The following is a 20,718-nucleotide window of genomic DNA, read 5'->3' as shown; positions in this document are numbered from 1 at the left end:
GAGCTTTCGACTCCACTCGGAGATTTCTTCATTGGCTACAGAGAGAGAGAGAGACAATTTTTGGTTTTAAAATGTTATCAAAACAATGATAATTCTTCTAGTTTTGATTCAAAGAATATTCTTCTTAGAGCCTTAACTAGATTTAAAATATAGAATTTTTTTTCCAGAACAAAATCCGATTTTAAACTATAGAAATAATTAAAAAAAAAAAAATCCCAGAAAATAAATTTGCAAATCATCATGATCTTTAATCTAGCAAAGTCAAGCCTATGAGCTCTACTTCTACTCTATTCTTAGCACAAAACTTAGGTAAAGTCTTTGGAACATTTTCGCCATGTGCCATTGGAACCACATATTTCACGGGAGATGGGCTGCAAGGAGGAAGAAGACGGGGAAAAGGGGTGGAAAGAAAGAAAAGAGATGTGGGGCGAACGCGCGAGTAAATAAAGCGGAAAATTGCATTAAACGGCTTGTCATTGTTGATAAGGGAATTGAAATTTTCACTTGTCACACAACAGACAGTGAGTGGCATTGTAAGTTAAATTGGACTATTATCTACACAAGAGAACGACGGGGATGACTCGTAAATTTCATTGCTCAACTATTCGTCCGGCGGAAAGTTGCAAAACACTCCACACACACAGCCCAAAAACGAAAAAGGATCAGCGATGTTGCGACAGCCACAAGAAGGACCGGACGATGGAGTGCATAATAAAATTAGTGTTTGGTCTGTGTCTCACATAGCCCAGAGGAGGAGTGCTATTTTGGGCAGATTGGAATTCTCTTCGATTTGGAGAATAATCTTTGGTAGTCCACATGAATGCCATACTGATTGACATTTCTGCCACAGGCATCCCTTTTATGCAGCAGCAGCATCCCCCCCACCCCTGAGGGAGAACACGGGGTATTATGGGGAATCCCATGAATGCCTTTTCACCTGCAAGCGTTCCTGTGTGAAGCGATCAATGCGATTTTCTTCCATTAATTGAAATCAATTGAGGGAAGAATTTTAATCAAATGTGAATAAATATCTCGGGGTTGGTGTAAAAGTCAATGGAGGAGCACATAAAAGCGGAGGAGTAAATGAATTTATAGGGATTTTCATTTCCACTTCGTTATTTGAGCGCCCAACCTCCGCATTGAACGAGGGGTTAATTGCATCCATATACTCACAAAATTAAATTCGTCTCCAAGTCTCGAGTATTTAATGAAACCAAGTGAAAGGGTGATGGTAGAGAGACTTTGGGATATGTTTAGATTCAAGATTTAATGATTTTTTTTAGTGAATTAAGGGTGTTTTCGGAGCAATTTTTATAGGACATATGAAAGAGTTTTTTCTTGATTAATAATTAATAAGTAAATGAAGAAAACCTCAAATAGGTGTAAAATAAGGTGAAGGACAGGAAAATCTCTAAAACAAGAACAATAATTTTGTTAAAAAAAAGATTTTGAAGAATAAAGTTGTAAAATTATGTAAAATGATGTGTAGAAAAACTATGTTTAATATTTGAATTAAATGTCCTTACTCTAGTGTAAGTAATCGCAATCGGAAGGATTTATCCTACAACAACAATAAATGTCCTTACCTGGGTTCTTATACGATCACAGAAGAAAATCCAGTGTATATGATTGAGAGCTCTGACTAAAATTGCTTAGTTTTTCCATGAGAAAGCAGAAATTGCAGAAATTAATTAATCTAATTCTAATATTATTTTTGAAAATATAAAGTCCAACCTACTTTGGAAAGGCTTTGAGTAATAATTCATACTTTCGATATTAAAGTATTTTGATCATAAGAATTCAATAAAAATAAATAAATTTTAGCTTTTCCTATTAAACTCAATTTTAAATCTAAAATCTTAGATCTTTGTTTTAACAATTTTTTAGCCTTAAAAATATAGAGGTATACCTACAGATTTCTTTTATAAAACTCATCTATAGAACAAAAAGCTTTTATTTTAAAAGATAGTTGACTGTCCATTAAATAAAAGTCAAAGAGAAAATGAGATGGACGTTGAAAAATTAAAAAAGCAAAGAGGAAAAGCAAACAAAGGGGTGGAAAAAACGATTAAATTAAAATACAAAACTGTTATAAAAGTTTCACTTTAAATTAACCACCAATCCCCACATCCCCTTGAATTGCAAATATACATTTCACTTGACAACCACACTTTAGTCCTCAACCCCTTGTTTGCAATGCATCTTCAAGTGTGCGAGAATAGCACTTTCCTCCTGTACAAATGATCCCAAAGTGGTGATAGATAATCAATAAAATGGAGTTTCAAAATGAATTTAAACCTGATCCTCCTCGATGCAATTTAGAAGCTCGTCCCAGCAGTAGTGGGAACAAAAAAAATACAAGAGTTTTGAGATTTAAATTCCTCAACCACCCCCCGTGGAGTCAGGGGTGGATGAAAAAAATATTCATTAAACTTTTGCAAAACAGAAAATTATCTTTCACAGTGATTTTTCGCTCTTTTTTTCTTCTTTAGCTTCCTACCCCCCTCACATTATTCAACGCTGTGCCCCACTTGATGGCATTCAAAAGAAAATTAAATGAAGAATAAACCAATTTGCAATTAATTAGGAAGTGCTATGTATGTAAATACGTTTATTATGCGCCATGGGGTAATATAAAAGGGATGGAGATGAAAAGAAAATGGGTGTGAAAAACAACTTTCGGAAGTCACTGATACTCCACTTTCGCCCACTTGGGTACAGGAGGGCTCTCATTTATTCTCCCGGTGCACAATTTTGTGCCCCCACATTGAAAGTTTTTTGGCGTCATTATCATCATCTCACTATGGTATCCCGCCCCTACCTCGCGCACATGCAAGAAGTTGACAATGGCTATAACAAAAGAAAAGTGATGTATTGTGCATAGCGAATGCACACAATAATGAATTTATAAACTTTTACTCACACCCCCCATTTTCACGCCAATTCTTTCCATCCCCAATAAGCCCCAAACCTTTGAATTTTCCGAGAATGCTGTGAGCGAAGTTGTAGGAAATTGAGGGGCGTCACAAACAAATATTTTTCCTCTTACCAAGAAGTTGGTGATGAGGAAAAAAGAGAAAAAAACGTCACGACTGTGAGTTAAATATTCAGGATACAATGGGAATTATGAGATTAAAGAGGAGGTGTCATAAAATAAAACCATCTTTAAGTTCTTGGAAAAAATATAGGTACAGTCACCCGGTAGGAAAGCCCTAGAAGGAAGCGAGGGGTGATTATCTGAATGAAATTATTCGGATCTTTGGAAATATTCGGAATATTCGCTAATATTTGGGTGATTCGTTAAAGACATCAAAATATTGATTTTTAGTCCTAAAAAGTCAAAGATTGAGTAGCAAAGGTCTAAAAAAATATTTAGTTCAAGCCTAAAAAGGACTAATCAAGTTCAAATCGAATTACAAATTTAAGCCGAAAAGTAGTAAATTTAAGCCTAAACAAGACTAAATTCATGACGAATTATATTATATAGTTTTCATTACAAAATAATTGAGAAAATTGAGGTTCAAAAGCCCTAAAAAATTATTCTAGTCTAAAAAGTACTTAATTCAAGCAGAAAAAAGTAGTAAATTTAAGCCGAAATAGTATTAAATTCAACTCTAGATAGGACTAATTTTAAGGCCGAAAAATGTTATTAGGAGTAAAAGCTTAAAGAATTTATGATTCAATCCTATCTAAAAAAAAACTGAATTCAGCTTAAAAAAAGTAGTAAATTTAAGCAGAAAAGTGCTAAATTCAAGCCTAGAAAGGACTAAATTCAAGTCAAAAAGTTGTAAATTTAAGTATGAGAAGGATTAAATTCACTTTTGGGCTTTTATTCAGTGACGATTTATTCATATTTTAGCAAGGGATGTTTATGCAAATGAAAATATTCAGATCTTTGAAAATATTTCTGTTGATTCGCCTCAAAAGATAAACAAAATATTCAACACACAACAACCCCTTGAAAGGAAGAGTTTTAAATAACTTTTTCTTGCTCCCCCTTTTATCCAGAATACTGCACCCAAGATTTGTTCAAATAGGGATGCAATTTAAATGTACTTTGGTCAATTTTGATAAAAATAAAACCTCCCACCATGGTGGGAATTTAGTTAGTATCGCTACATATTTTCTTAAACAAAATTGCAAGACTTTCCAACTTCCGTTTAACTTCATGGCATTAGAGTCTGCCCAGGTTTTCACCTGGGATATAAGATGGGGAGGGCGTCTCACATGTGGGATAGTTTCACGCAATCCAATTAATTGTAAAATGTTACATGGAATACACAGGGCCCAACGTTAGCCCTTCCATCCTGTGTGAAGACAATTCGTGCTAGAAGCGTATAAATCACGAACAAAAGCTCCTAAACTACTTTCTGCTCAGCAGAGTAATTCTCTCGTATTTTCTTTTCACCCCCTGTGGGGGTAGATGGGTTTGGGCACATCAACCCCTTTTGCCACCCATTCCACACTAACATTTCCTATATAGTGAGATAACACATTTTGATTGGCGTATTAAATTCACTTTACCCGCGCACCATCCATGATGGTTTCAAGTTAGCTTTGTCCCACGAAACCACCCCCAACCCCGCGCGTGAAGAAGTTATGGAAACGCAAACCCCATACACGTTCTTTTTTATCATTCATTAAATACAATTTACAGCCGGAACTCCATGTTAAACAGAAAATATCACTGGTAATATGCAAATGTATCCTATTGCGCCAGATTGTTCGACTACAACTTTATACTTTGGTGAAAATTTCCCCATTGCTTTTGCCCACCATTTGGGTGTGGGGATTTTATTTTTAAACCCAAACGGACATGCACAATTAGAAAAGTTGGAACGCCCCAGGGTGGCTATATATATAGTTGGTGAATAAAATGGGGTTCTTGGGTGGGGTTGAGGGTGGCAGGAGAGGTAGAATCAATAAATCTCCCGTGGAAATGCGGAAATCAACCCCATCCATCGTACCGAATGAATTTTGTGATTACTTTGCACAAAGAGCGTTATTCACAATACATACAGTAAGTCCCCCGCATGTAACCAAAATTGGTTTTTAAATTATTGTAGGGGATCATTAAAGGTTCAAAATAAGCGTGGTGATTTCCCGGAAAAGCGCTGGGAAACCTACGAATTTTCCGGTTTTAGGTGTAACCTATATTGATTTATTTCTCAATTTCTAGCAATTGTAGAATATTGCGATTGGCGTCAAATGAAAGCTATATCAATGCTTTATATTATATATTAAAACCATTTTCCAAAATGCACAAGAAGGTGAAAATTCGGAAAGATTTTCCGAACACGCATTTTTCTTTCGCCTCCCATTTCCACAATATTGCATGGGACCACCTGGAACATCCCTCATTTTGTAGCTTTTTTAATCCCCTTTCATTTGGTATAGCACTTGCTGGGGAAATCTGCTGGGAAAACTGTTTTTTTTTTTTTAGTGATTTTCAATGTTGGAAAAACTCACTATTCGAAGGCTGCAATGTTATACAATGTCATAACATTGTATAACATTGTATAACATTGTATTGCATTGTTAAATCGGCTAAGTCGGTGTGAGCTCCGGTATAACATTGCAGCCTTCGAATAGTGAGTTTTTCCAACATTGAAAATCACTAAAAAAAAAAAAACAGTTTTCCCAGCAGATTTCCCCAGCAAGTGCTATACCAAATGAAAGGGGATTAAAAAAGCTACAAAATGAGGGATGTTCCAGGTGGTCCCATGCAATATTGTGGAAATGGGAGGCGAAAGAAAAATGCGTGTTCGGAAAATCTTTCCGAATTTTCACCTTCTAGTGCATTTTGGAAAATGGTTTTAATATATAATATTAAGCATTGATATAGCTTTCATTTGACGCCAATCGCAATATTCTACAATTGCTAGAAATTGAGAAATAAATCAATATAGGTTACACCAAAAACCGGAAAATTCGTATGTTTCCCAGCGCTTTTCCGGGAAATCACCACGCTTATTTTGAACCTTTAATGATCCCCTACAATAATTTAAAAACCAATTTTGGTTACATGCGGGGGACTTACTGTATGTATTGTGAATAACGCTCTTTCTAATGGGCCAAAATGGAAGAAACCTGTCACGGAATATACGGCTTTTTATTGCCTCGAAGACATTGTCGAATGTTTTGTGAGAGGAACTTTTTTTTATATTTATTTTCAAGGGAAATTGAGCACATTTAAGGGAAAGTTTTGTATAAATTGGTGTGGGGGTTGTAAGCGCATAGGGTGCGCTTTTTTCTCCAATTGATGCAAAAGTTTAACCCTTTGGAGCCTCAAAGGGGTTTTTTATTTCTTTGGGTTTTATCTTTTAATCAGAAAATTAGGATTTTGGCAAAGAAAATTGTGCTTTTGATCAGGAGAATATTTCATTCTGGTCAGAGCTGTACCTATATTCCATACAACGAGTTAATAATAAATTATTTATCCATAAATGCAATAATTCAGATTGATGCAAAAACAATGATTTTTTTGTCTACTTTGGCCACAATTGTTGAAAAATTTAATTAAAATTGCATTAATAATAAAACCTTTTCAATAATGGACGTAAATCCAGCTTCAATAAGGGTAACATATAGCTACCAAAAATCAATCTCTTCCTATAACTTTATTTTTCAATAAAGAATATATTTAGCAAGTGAAAAAAAAATTAATGAAAAATTAATTAAACTATACTTATTAGAAATTTAAAGAAAATAATCGTTAAAATAAAAAAAAATCGCACGAATCCCTAGTCTTACGTATTTATCGAAAGCAAAGAAAATTCCAATCTTGGCACGTGGCTGTGGGAAAACAAGAAAATCGTCCCACCAATTTTCCATCAGAAATATCACAAAAGATGACCTCTGAATAGTTGAAAAGTGTTGACGAAGAAGTTACTCAAAGAAAATTAGTGTGTTATTCAGAAGCTCCCTCAATAATTCCCATTTCATGACTCCTGCCCCATTCCCCGAAGGAAAATTGTCGCCACTTCCTCCTATTTAAAAGCTCCTTCAAGCGGCAACGTACCCCAATTCATTTTGTCAAACTCTTGTCAACTCTCCACACACTTTCTTTCACAACTCACCCCAGGGGGTGGTATGGGAGGTGTTTGCTCCGATCTTTGGAGTCGGGGGGTTGATGGAAAAACAAGGCGAGTCTCTCGATTTGACCGTGGGAACCGCAACTGCTGACTTGTTGAGTAAGTTTGTGACCACTCTTCGGAGGGTGGTGGGATAAGGGATGATTTTGAGATTTTCACAGAGATGAATAGATTAGCCGCACCAAAATGTATCGACTTGATCTCACATTGATTCCCACTTTTTGTCGAACCTTTGCATCATCCCCGCACAGGGATAATTTTGCCTCATAAAAGGGATGGGGACGTTGGGGAGGGGTGTATTGAACTTTTGAACTGTGTTCCACTTGCATTATTGAGACATTTTTGGTGGTGCGAAATGTTTGAAAACAGAGAGTGTGACGAAGAGATACGAAGGGAGGGATGTTTGGGCTTTTCATCCCTCCCTGCCAGTGTGTACCACATTTTGTCCATCAAGCCCCCAACTCTATGCGGGGGTTTTGTGGGATATATAAATTCTCCTCCACACACCCATCCCATCCCTTGGGGGCCCTTTTTAGTGTGCGAGATTGATGAGTCAGGAAAATTCAGTTGGATTAATGTGTGTTTTACAGACAGTTCCACTGGAGGATGCATCGTAACCCCAAAAGCTCTCACACAAAATGAATTAGTCAGACGGAAGAAATTCAAATGGAAACTCTCAGATGATTCCACTTTGGCTTTTCTCTCGCAACCCACCCACCCCTTTTCGTCATAGCCTTTTCTGCTTAGAGCAACCCCACCTTCACCCCCATATGGATAGATTTGTCTAGTGTGCTGAAAAGAGTGGACGACTATAAGAAAGTTTCATCTATTAATGTGCCCTCGTTTATTAAAAGTAGTCAGAAATTTCAAAAACAACTTCTCTTTCATTACCATAAGTTGGATAGAATATTATTTAATGCTCATCATTGGAAATTTCAAACTTTTAATTCGTTACTTTTAATTAATCACTGTTTCTCTATAAAAAATAGGAATTTTAAAGGGAAACTATGTTTTTTTTTTCACTTAGAAAGGAGATTATTCATTTTTGTATGGGGAAATCCTGCATTTGCGAAAACAATCAGATATGCGTAATTTTGTGGAAAATTGTAGGTATATATTAAACCTGGCGTAAAACTTTATTTAACTGATTTTCCGGTCGTCGCCAAGGACAGAAAATTTCATCCAAAAAATAGGTTTTCTTCCTGAAGCTTTCAACCTTCATCCAGGCCTTCCTCAGTGGCTGGAAGTGGGTGAATTCATTTATTTTAAAATTATTCACTCAAACAATTTTTATAAACATTGGGCCTAATTCAGCGACCAAGAAACCCTTGAAATCTTGGAATTTTGTACTGAAATTTCAAGATTTCAAGCGAATTTCAAGGGTTTCTTGGTCGCTGAATAAGGCCCATTAATTGTAGAAAATCATAAATAAAAGATTAAAAAAACCGCCAGAAAGAATTTTTATTTGCCACTGAAATTATCTGTGAAAAAAGAGGAAATTTTTTGCTAAAAAAATACAAACAATGACCTCATCTAGGCTAATAAAAATTTATAAATAAAAAAATATATAATGTATGTATGTACATTCAAAAGAGCTTACGATGATGATTTAAATAAACCAGTGTGTTATGTACTGGATACATAATTAAAAAAAAAACTAAAAGAGTAAAGTGAAATAAAAAAATAAACTCCAATGTAAAAGACTGTTCGATGGAGTAATGAAAATATAATGGAAATAATTGCTCTCGGTGGGTGAAAATTGATGCGAAAGGGAATTCATATATAGTGAGAGATTCCGCAGTGGATGTGCAAAAATTTCCTCACTTTTCACATAAAAGTGAAATTAAACACTCTCTGGGGGGGGAAGGAAAAGTGTATGCTATCATCTCTTTTTTTTGTAGTGAAATGCCTGTTTTTTTATTCACCCCTAGCAAAAATATTATTTTATTTTCATTCGCGCGCGTAACGTTGGGGGTGAATTAAAAATTATTGCCACAAAATGGGCGGGTGGTGAATTCTTCTTGTATTTTGAGAAAATATTAGAAGCACACAAGAAAAATACAAGAGAAAAATATACAGTGAGGGTGTAGAAAAAAAAGAGTCTCGCCTAAGGAGGTGAGAGTGGAAAATCCTCTGTGAAATAGAAATGTGCTTCGGGGGATGATGGTAATGAGTGGTGGTAAAAGAGGTTTTCACATAGCGTGGTGTGGAGGAGCGTGGGAAAAATTTATTATATTTAATGAGGTGTTGAGGGACAAGTTTTTACTTCTTCTGTTTCTTCTCTCCACCAGCCTCACACAAAACACCCCCCGCAACAATCTAAATATTCATTTTTCTCCCAAACCACCAGCTTTTTTTCTACTATTTTATCATAGCTGTGAATTTTCTGCTTGAAAACCCCATCATTTTTGTCGACAGTTGGTGCGGGGGTGGAATGTTCTTTAATACATTAAATGGCCGTGTTTGGCCTGTGCGTTGAATTGATGGAAATGAATAATAAAATTAGCATTGGAGACCATTGATGCATTCTTCGTGGGAAAAATTGAGCATTTTCCCACCAAATGTGCAGGTCCTCCCACAATTTTTTTTTTACCTTTCACACCACCCCTCTCCCACACAGAGTTGTTATGCGTGAAATTGCAAAATAAGGCACGCAAATTGGATGGGGAGTGATAAAATTTTTAATAATTTGTCACCAGACTGTGTCAAAGGGGCGGTGAGGGGGTGGTTTGGGAATTCGGGCACACCATGGTCCGCTGCATGTGACAACAGGTCGATTTCGTGTGATTTCCCAGGGAAAAAACGCACACAAATGCAGAGGAAAAAAAACATCGCATGGGGAGATACCAACGGCGCAACAGCTGCTAAAATTGTAATTTAATGCATTCAGGGCATCATATCCGCTCATGATGATACAAACATTATTTTCACCCAGAATGCCATAAACCATCATTCGGCATCAGTCATACCCTGCCCCCTACACAACCTCCAATCCACCCAGAATGCACCCCCATTTAGCTCCCGTTAGCCATTTAGGGAGTTGTTCGATGTTCGAAAGCCGTTTTTGCCACCCCCACACCTCCCCATCGTCAGCATGGCTTTTCATTTAACTCTACAAATTCCCATCCCCCAATGCTACCCTTTTTGCAAAAAAAAAATTCTGACACACCACGCCACATTTTGTGTGGAATCAACGCAAAAGAGCGTCATATTTGTATCAACATGTACAAATTTATTTCATGACTATCGCGTGCAAATATTGTACAAATCAGGATTCTGTTAAATTTCGCCACATTTTTTTTTACAAGCTTCATTTTTTCTCTCCACCTCCGACCCTGTAAAGTTTGTTGGTAATAAAGACACGCGAATTTGTGTAAAACTTTTTGTGCTTCTGATTAAAGTTTTTTTTTCTTTTTGAATATTTCAAATATTCATAACGATTTTATGATGATTTTTTATCGTGTCCTTCGAGAAAGCTTTTACTTTGTATTTTTATGGGATGGGAATGTTAACTGTGATAAACAACCCCTATAACTAATGGTAGCAGAGATATTTTAGGAAAGTGTAGAAAATCTAAAATAAAATTTTGTTGAACAAATTCTCTTTAAAATTAGGCAAAAATTGGGACATATAGAATAATGATAAAAAAATATTATTCTCAATTTAAATTTCATTATAAAATTAAGGAAACGTCAAACGCTAGAAGAGCACCAAACACCCAACGGAAAAAACATAAACGTTAAAAAAGTTTTGTCAAATGTTAAAAAAAAAGTGATTGTCAAATATTAAAAAATTTACATCAAGCGTTAATAAAAGGCATTAATCAATTCATCTTTGATCAATAAAAATATCTCAAAAGACCTCTTTGAGATCTCTGACTATGCCTTAGAAATTATCATCAGCACCGTGACGCTAAGCAGCATCTAATGCATTTATTCCATCATCATTGGTGAAAGGGGTGACACCCTAAAGTGCTTCTGGAATTTTTAATTTGACTCATCCACTTGATTTATGCAAAAAGAAAAGAAGATAAAGTACAGAAATCACCCTTGGGACATGTTCTTGTACTTCTATACCAAACCAACCCCTTTCTCAAGGCGCCACCCACTTCGCCACCCCTAAGCAAATACTCCTCATTCGGGGATTCTCTGCGAGAAAAGGGATTTCCTCATCAATTTGATATTGAAATTCAATTCCATTGCCCCAATCTGAGTGGGAATTGGGAACATTCAAAGCCACTTAGAGTGAATTATTTCCTGGACACACACATTGATGAATGTGACAGAAGAATGAGTGAGATTGAGTATCCTCGCAAACCCTTTTGCTATTCTTCAACGATTTAGGGGTGATGTGTGCGGGGGTGTGTGTATGAGAGCCATTATCATACGATATAGAGATTCATTGACAACGGTTTGCAACATCCGCCTCTTATCGAATTACAACGAATTACACTGATAATACCATAAATGTATGTATGTATGGGGGATAAGTTTGCCACAAATGGAATCAATTATTATCCACTTAATTTTGATTTTGCCAAATATCTCCTCCGGTCCCCATTCCGGAAGAGGGAGGGAGGGTATGCCAGGACAGGAGATATCCTTCCGCAAATAGCGCTTGTAACAAGAATGTGTCATCTGTCTATCCACTCGTCCGCAGTTGGGACGACGAAAAGCAATGGGGAACATATTGAGGACATCCATTATTGCCACGTAATGTCCCTCAAAATGTCCTTCCTTGCTCACACTCTCACACCCATCACCCCCAAAGGAGGAGGACAGAGCATCATTAGGGCAAATATGAAACACATTGAGCGCCTTCCGAAACCACCATCGAGATGCTTTGGCCAGAAGTCACAGACATTGGGGAATGGGGGATATTAGATGAGGAATTGATACTCGCAATTGCCATTCACATCTAACACTGTCAATTACACGTTATTTGTTTCTGATTAAGTGTCTCTCCCACGGATCTTCCGAAAGATGTGGGCTATTTGCTAAATTTGCTCCAAAAGGATTTTGTGAAATCAATTGGAAATGGTAAAGTGACGTCAATCTGCATGAAGAGATGCTTCTCAACAAATTGACGCTACTATTTCCACAACAATTTCTGCGAATGCTAAAAGACGCGATATTGTGTATTATCGTATGAATAATAAATTTTATTTTGTAAAAGGATTTTTTTTTGCTCGCGCGTTAGCTGTGATTAAGTTCTAGGCGGTTGTAGAGCTTTTTGAGAGCTTTCATTTGAGTCCGATTTGATCAAAATCAGTCGTCGTTTTTAAGTTAAGTGATTTTCATTATTTTCTCTGGGAAACTTTTTGCGGCCATATTGGAAAAGCGGCTTAAACGATTTTCAAGTATGAGTCATCGATGAAAATATTTCATTTGATGTTTAAAACACAGTTAAAAATAAAATAAAAATTCTAAACAGAATTTTCATTTTCAATTAATGGAACCAGCTGGTATAAAATGGCAAAGATTTACCCAAAAATGCAATGAATGACGTCACTTTATAAAAATGATTTTTTTTAATAGGAAATGGTAAAGTTGTTTGGCAATTTTTTTTTTCATCTTAACCCTTTACAACAAGAAAGAAAACCCTTTATGAATGATTAAAAGAGTGTTAAGTTATTATTGCATTTAGTTTATTTGTGAGACTTCACTATTCTGAGAAATAAATTGTATGTTTCTGCATGTAGTTCCATCTCTGTCCGGAGTTTTGTGGGGTTTAGTAGTATGGGCCATAACCATATCCTCCATAAGGAGCGTATCCATAACCATATCCGCCTTGAGGGTAGGCAGCAGGAAGAGGAGCTGGACGAGGAGCTGGCTCAGGCTCGGCGAAAGCGGTAGCCACGGCTAAATTGAAAGAAAATATATTAGAGCTTAAATAATTCAAGATTTTGTCTGGTTGAGCAACTCACCGAAGGCAATGAAGAAAGCGAAGATCAGGAATTTCATCATTTTGGATTAGTTGGTTTGGTTGCTTCAGTTGTGAACTGACTGTGCTGACTGAAGGAATTGTCTGGGTTTTTATACTGAAATTGTCGTGATCGCGGTGACGATGAAGGCTTACACGTTGAAGACTGTCTCTATGGGGAGACTCCAGGCGTGCAATCCTTATCACTTACCTGGTAGCAACGAATAAGCCAAACTTCGTTGCTGAGAGACTATTTTTGCATTCTTTGCACAAGTAGCACGATTTTCTGTCGTGATCTATTCTCAATTACCGAGAATTGGAACTGGAAGACTTTGATGAAAATTTTGGATTTTTTTCTTTGTTTAATTTATTGGTAAAATATTTTAGTTTTTAATTGAAAATTCTCTTAAAAAATCATTCCTTTTGTGGTGATCTGTGATACATACATGAAACATGTATGAAACAGACACACAGTGTCACTGTGACAGTTAGAGTGACAGCGAGGGTGCCCACCTCGTGAGTGTGTAGAAGTGCCGTCTGTGGGGACCAGGAGGGCCCAGGGCACCACAAGTGGCGACGAGGATGGGATCCGTGGTGAGTACTCACGAGGTGGAGGGTGTGTGAAAAACACCCAAAATCTCGCAAATCGGAGAGAAACAGAAATCTCTGAATGAGGTTATGTTCTCTCCGATGAGAAAAAGTAAACAAAAATAGTGCCGGTGGACTACCGGAAGGGCTAGAAAAGCCAAAAGTACTCAGAAGGAGTACAAATAAGCTCAGAATGAGCTGAAAGATGTTCTGAAGGAACACACGGGTACTCAGAAAGAGTACAGAATGCTCAGAATGAGCGAGAAGATGTTCAAAAGGAACGAAAAAGTACTCAGCAGAGTACAAAGATGCTCAGAAGGAGCACGTAGACGCTCAGAAAGAGCAGAGAGACGCTCAAAAGGAGCAGAAAGAGCATAAGTGTGTTCAGAAGGAACACAAAATTGCTCAGGAAGAGCATAAAATCGCTCAGAATGAGCATGAAAACGTCCAGAAAGGACACGGAAATGCCCAGAAGAGGCACGAAGACGTCCAGAAGGGACACAAAGACCCCCGGAAGGGGCACAGAGACGTCCAGAAGGGACATGAAAAACGCTTGAGAGGGAAAAAGAAGCACAACCTGAAGGATGTGTGCCGCTCAAGAAGAGCAGTTGAATGCTTGCCGGAAGATCTTCCGGAAGAGCTGTGTGGATGTTTGAAAAATATCCTTACTGAAAAAGATAAAAAAAAATGGAAAAAGAAGAAAAACAAAGAAACCAAGAAGAAAAGAAAATAATAAAAAGAAAATTAACAAGAATAAAGAGTAAAGAGAAGGACAGAACAGGAAAAGAGGAAAAATGAAAAAAGGTATGAATGAAATGAGGAACAGCAAAGAAAATGAAGTGAAGAGAAAAAATACAAAAATAGGAAAAGGAAAATGAAGGAAAGAGAATGAAAGGGAAAGAAAGAAAAGAAAAAAGAGAAATGAAGAAAAGAAAATAAAGAAACAAGAAGACAGGAAATAAAGGAAAAGCAGAGAAAAATAAAACCGAAGAGGGAAAAGAGAAAATAGGAAGAAAAAGGAAAAGAGAAGAGATGTAAATGAAGAGAAAACAAAAAAGAGAAAAATTAGATAAAATAAAAAGGAAAAGGACAGAGGTAATTAATGGATCAAGAAAAGAGGGAAAGAAAGGAAAAGGAGAAAGAAAAGGAAAGAAGAAAAACCGAAGAAATAAGAAATAAGTAAAAGGAAGAAAAGAGAGAAATAAAGAAATGTGAAATGAACGAGAGAAAGAAGAAAAGAAAAGAAAAACGAAAAGGAAAATGAAGTAAAGAGGAAACAAAGAAACAAAAAGAAAAAAAAAGATAAAATAAAAAGGAAAAGGACAGAGGTATATAAATGGATCAAGAAAAGAGGGAAAGAAAGGAAAAGGAGAAAGAAAAGGAAAGAAAAGAAAAAGGTGAAAAGAATAAATGAAAAAAAAAAAAAAAAAACGACAAAGAAGAAAAGGGAAACGAAATATATGAATGAAAAAGGGGAAATAATAAAAGGAATAAAAGATGGGAAAAAAAAGAAAGGACAGAGGAATAAAAGGAAAGGATGACAAAGAAGGAAAGACAGAAAAGATGGAAAGATATGTAAAAGAGAAATAAAAGGAAAGAAGGAAATAAAGAAACAAGTAAAAGGAAAACGTATAAGGGAAAGGAAATAAGGAATAAGCGAAAGAAAGAAAAGAGAAAAAGTAATAAAGAAAAGAAATTGCAAAAGAAATACAGACAAAGAAGAAGAAAGAGAATGTATTAACAACAACAACAAAATAGAAAAGTAAAAGAAGAACAGAAAGAAAAAGAAAGAAAAACAAAAGTAATAAAGGAAAAGAAGAAAAGGGGAAAAATAAGGAAAGAACGAGAAGGAAAGAAGAAATAATGAAGAGAAGTAAAAGGCAAAAGGAAAGGAGAGAAAGAGAAAACACAGGAAAGAAAAGAAGAATAAAAGAAAATGGAAAGGAAAACAAGAGAAATAGAAAAAAGGAAAAGGCAAAAGGAAAGAAAAGAAATAAGAAAAGGAAGTTGATTAAGAGAAGAAGAGAATGAAATACCAGAGGTTTCCTGAGGTTATAAAGTTAGATGTTTTGAAGCTTAAAAAAAAAAAAAAAAAAAAAAAAAAAAAAAGTTCGATAATGAAGAGGAATGGGTTGTAAGAACCTGAGACGAAGGGTATCTCAAGGAATGACCTCAAAGAGGAAACAGACAGGGATTCTGAAAAAAAAAAGAAGAAAGGAAAGAGAGAGAAGATAGTAGAAAGATGCGATGTCATAAGGACCTCAAGATGAGAACAGGGTAATAATGAAGGTAGTCGTACCGGGAAACAAGCTGACTTCAACCTTTGTTGTTAGGCAACATGAGTCTTGGACATAACGGGATTCCAAGTGGAAGGTCCACATATAGATAGAGAATAGAAGAAAAACATGAAGAGCTATTCTCAGCTAAACAATAGGGCTGCCGAGTGACAGCGAGGGTGCCCACCTCGTGAGTGTGTAGAAGTGCCGTCTGTGGGGACCAGGAGGGCCCAGGGCACCACACCTTTCATAGGGAAGTGCAGGGCAAAAAGAATCAGTTATGGGTTTGGAAAAAGCTCAAAAAATCATGTTTCACAGATATGAACAAAATGATCTGAGAAAGAGTTGTAGAGTAAATTCGTGCTCATACCAAGTTTGAGCCCGATCGGACCACATTGCTTTTTGGGTGGTACACAGAAGCTGTGCTATTCTTTTTTTCGAAAGAATCACAGCTAAAAATGTCCTAAAAATGAGCAATTTCGCTTTCTCAAAATGATATTTTGAGCTTTTTCTAAACTCTTTAGTGACTCTTTTTGCCACGATATCCTCTAAAAAAGAGCTTTTCTTTTAACTAATCAGCTTTTTGCAACTCTCCATCTCTGTGGATTCTTCATTTAAAAAATCTGTCATGAACCGTTTAAATTGTCACTCATTTCAGGAATATATTCCTCTTTTGATGTTTCTGAAGACATCAAGCGGGGGTGTGTAAAATACTCTTGCAGCAAGGACATATAGCGCTGAATTCCGATAAAGAGCTTCACAAGAAAAAAAACGACGAAACTATGCATTTTCCGAGAAAATATTTTCAGTTGAAAAAAAAAAAAAGAACGAAAGATTGGAATAATCTGAAATTGCAGAAAACAGAAAGCGCAAAATTCCGAGGAGAAAATTGCTGTATGGTTGCATTTTTTTTGCAAAGGAAGATAGGATATGATATGCGATATGGAATCGCGAAGAAGAAAAAAAAGGAATGTATAAGAAGAAAAACAGGGATAATGCCATTTGTGCAACAACGCTGATTATATGCAAATTTCGACGCTCTATAATTTCTTGGTTGCGCAACCTCAAGAGACACGCGGGAAGAAGAATGGATGGGATTTTCTCGACGCGAAGAGGGTTTTAGCAATTGCGGGGAGGTGTATGTGGGAGTAGTATATATGGCGGAGAGATGTTCTCCGTGATGCATTATATTAATGTCACACTTGTAGCAAATTTCTCGCGTTCATTTTGCAATTTATGCCACCCACACATCAGTCGTCTCCTCATTGTGCGATTGTAATCACATTTAACCGTACCATGAAATTCAGTTGTCTGTTACAAATTGAGAGACACAGGGATAATCTTCAAGAAGGAACACAGTGGTGTTGCATCCGCCCCCCCCTCAACCCCTTTTACTTGTTATCTTCACAATAATATGGGGTACAAATTATCTTCTGATGAAAAGTATTTTCCACGGTGCAGATACCATACATTGTGATAAGTCTCATTTTGAAAATAAAATGGATAAATTGTCAAACATTTCCGCAGTATCATATCTGTCACACCTAGATTCTATTCCATCCCCAACACCCCCTTCCTCAAAGGCGATGCATTCCTTGAGAACAAATCCAAAAATTCAGTAACAATTTAATTCAATTTTCAGTGGAAAAGAAGAATGAAAATGACATAAAGTCATCTGTGGAGCACACAAAATACCTCCCACCTATACCTTTCTGCAATTTCATTTCCATTCTCAAAACCAGAATGTAGAAGTTCTCTTGGCATCCAAATCATAAAAATCAATTTACCACCAACTTTTGCTGCTTTTACATGAAATTTCCCCAAAGACACAGCCTCCACCGGAAAGTTTTTGGCTGACTGAAAATGCAAGTGTAGAGAATCTATTTTGCAGTCATAGAAAACTCAGTACGTTAGGCTAAGTAACTACCTAGGTATGTATATATGCAGTCGACAAAAGAAACTTGTGTAAATTTTCCATGTCTTACAAATAATTTCTGCATATTTATGGGAAGATGAGAGCCCTTAGAAAATTTGGTTTATTCAAAATGCATCCGAGGATTGTCTCAAAGGAGTCACATTTTATGCGGGTGCTCAGAAAGGCGTTTAGCCTTATTTATTGGTAGCCCAGAAACCTAGCGTAGATGGGACGTTCCGGTTTAGAAGCTTTTACAATTCAGCCTTTAAATTTATTTGTTCAAATAAGAATAGAAATTAACGTCTTAAAGAATTCAGAATTAAAGAGGAATGGGAGGAAGATTTTGCAAAAAAAAACATAGAAGAAATGGCCTCTAACTATTGAATTTGAATTGGAATTTATTGAATTTAATGTCCAATGGAGACGGCAATTTTACTTCATTAACTTTGATGGATTAAAATAGACAAAAAAATGTTCTTAATTAAATAAAATTCAACTGGATTTAATTAAAGAAAGACTTATAAAGCTCCTTAAGTCAAATATCATAAATAATAGTTGGACATGTGTTGTCTTTTCATAACACTTCATAACACGAAGTCCAGACTTCGCGAAATCCTGGGCATAATTCGAGGGTCGGAAAATACACTATACTAAGTCGAGTAAGTATAGTATATTTTTAACGCATTTTTCGATAGCTTTTGATGTCCTTCATCTTCCCTCAAAAGGACAAATTCGAATATTTGTTCCCTACTACAAAGTTACAGCGAAAACTGTAAAAAGTTTTACATAAGAAGCAATGTAAATCTCAAACTTCAAATCGCTCTCCTGAAAATCAACAAAAATGAGTTAGTATAGTGTATTTTCCAACCCTCGAATTCGCTTATCTGGGTTACTGCTTACCTTAGAAACTCACAGTATTTAAATGTTTATTAGGGGTCATCTAATGAAATTCTGTCATTTGGCGTCAAAAATAAGTGCAGATCAAATAAAAAAAATAATTTCAAGAAAAATCACCGGAAAGTATAAATTCCAAGGAATATTTTGACCACCGTGACCGAGCCATGGACTTGGCGGATGCGGTACTCGAAATGAAAGGTCCGTATGAGGACAAAGTTCGTGGTTACGAACAGAAAGTGAAAACATACATAATCGAGTTGGAAAAGAAGGAAGGCCTTGATCCAAGGGGTAAAATTTAATTATTACTTTTTATATTATTAGTTGGTGTTCCACTTCGTGGCCAACACCAAGTATTGTAATGGTCGGAAAAACTGACCACCTCAGATCGGGCTCAAACTTGGTATGAGCACGTTTCAGACAACCCACATTCCAAAAATGGTGGTGGAAAATTTTTGATCCGGCCGGCCTGCCGGCTGGCCGGCCGGCCGGCCGGCCGGCCGGTCGCCCAAACTTTGCCTTATAGCTCAAGAACGGTAACAGATAGAGACTTCCGGTTTGAAGTTTTCTATAGAAATGTGGGTGTAAATTTTCATTTTTTCGTATTTTCAAAATCCAAGATGGCCGCCGTCCGCCATTTTGAAATAGTGTCAACCACTTCCCTTAGAGCTAGAGGTCTGAAATTTTAGTATGTTGTAGGGCTCAGTGAGACGTTTTCATCGATAACTCATACTTGAAAATCGGTCAAGCGGTTTAGCAAATATGGCGGCCTAAAGCAAAAAGTGTTTTTTCAATATAACTCGAGAACGGCTTGACCGATTTTGACCATCTTGGTATCAAATGAAAGGTTTCAAGAAGCCCTACAACTGTTTAGAACATTTCAAGTTTCCAAAACATCCGCAAGAGGCGCTAAAGTCAAAAACAAAAATTGCCTAACTTTAAGGGGCTATATCTCCGAATCCCCATTAGGCAAATCTTTTAAATTTTGATATGTTGTAGTCTGACTCAATATCTTTCACCAGTCCGAAAATGAAGAAAATCTATGTCGCTGTTTAGAAGATATGGCCATTTGAAAAATTCTTGAATTTGAAAAGTTCTAAGAGCCATATCTCTTGAACCGCTTGACCGATCTTGCTCATATTAGTATCAAATTAAAGGTTTTGCAATTATCTACAACTTTCTAGAACATCAGAAACCTCTAGAATTATTCCTTTAGGATAAAAAATGCCAAAAACTGTTTTGGTGAAACAAAAATCCGCCATTTTGTGTTCTGGATGTGACCTTGAAAATTATTAAAATTTATGTCAATGTATAGCCTGTTTTAATACCTTTCCAAAACTAGTCAAGAAATTTCTGTAGGTGTTGAAGAACCAGAGATATGACCATTTTTATCCATCAAATTACTGAATTTCATAAAAAATCAACTTTGCCTTCTAATACTTACTCACAAATAGTATTACAACGCATTATAAAACTTCTACACGTTGTGGGACACCAACTCTTATAACTGGACGCGTTATGATTGACTTTTATTTCATTTTTTTATTTTTTTTATTTCTAGAATTGTTCGAAATTCCTGGTTCATATAACAAGAGACTCGCTTCTTTAAGAACTTCAATTAAAGGATTGACTGCCGGAAATGATTTCGTGCCGGATAGGCCACCGGATGCGAAAAAAACCAAATATTTCTAGCCGGATTTAATGGAAAATTACCTAAATTAATATTAATTTCCTTTATTTTTTTCTTTTAACTTTTTCGTTTAAACGTGAGGCATACCCCACTTAATCATATCTTGGTTAAGCTCTTTTCACTCATTGAATTTAATGCATATAAAGAGTTTAACCGAGAAATGATAAAGCGGGGTAGATACATTCGATAAAAATGACCTAATAAGATATTTTTTAATGATCACAAAATCAAAACTCCATGAACATTGCTTTCGGCACAACCTACAACTGTGAAGCTGGATTTTCGATCCTAGCATACATAAAATCGAAATCGGGAAATTCTTAACTGGACATAAAATTG

General features: G+C 36.2%; 1 long non-coding RNA gene across 1 annotated transcript; it reads right to left on the bottom strand.

Moving 5' to 3' along the window:
* Positions 1-12,724: 12,724 nt before the first annotated feature.
* LOC129792515 (uncharacterized) lies at positions 12,725-13,342 on the bottom strand. The gene is made up of 2 exons (XR_008750813.1): positions 13,021-13,342; positions 12,725-12,955 (listed from the first exon to the last, which is right to left on the bottom strand). It is a non-coding gene; the product is annotated as an uncharacterized LOC129792515 (long non-coding RNA).
* Positions 13,343-20,718: the final 7,376 nt, after the last annotated feature.

This window comes from Lutzomyia longipalpis, chromosome 3, assembly GCF_024334085.1.
Source record: "Lutzomyia longipalpis isolate SR_M1_2022 chromosome 3, ASM2433408v1".
NCBI classification, from domain to species: Eukaryota; Metazoa; Arthropoda; class Insecta; order Diptera; family Psychodidae; genus Lutzomyia; species Lutzomyia longipalpis.
Note: the sequence above shows the minus strand (reverse complement) of the source record. Positions and strands in the feature narration are given on the sequence as shown.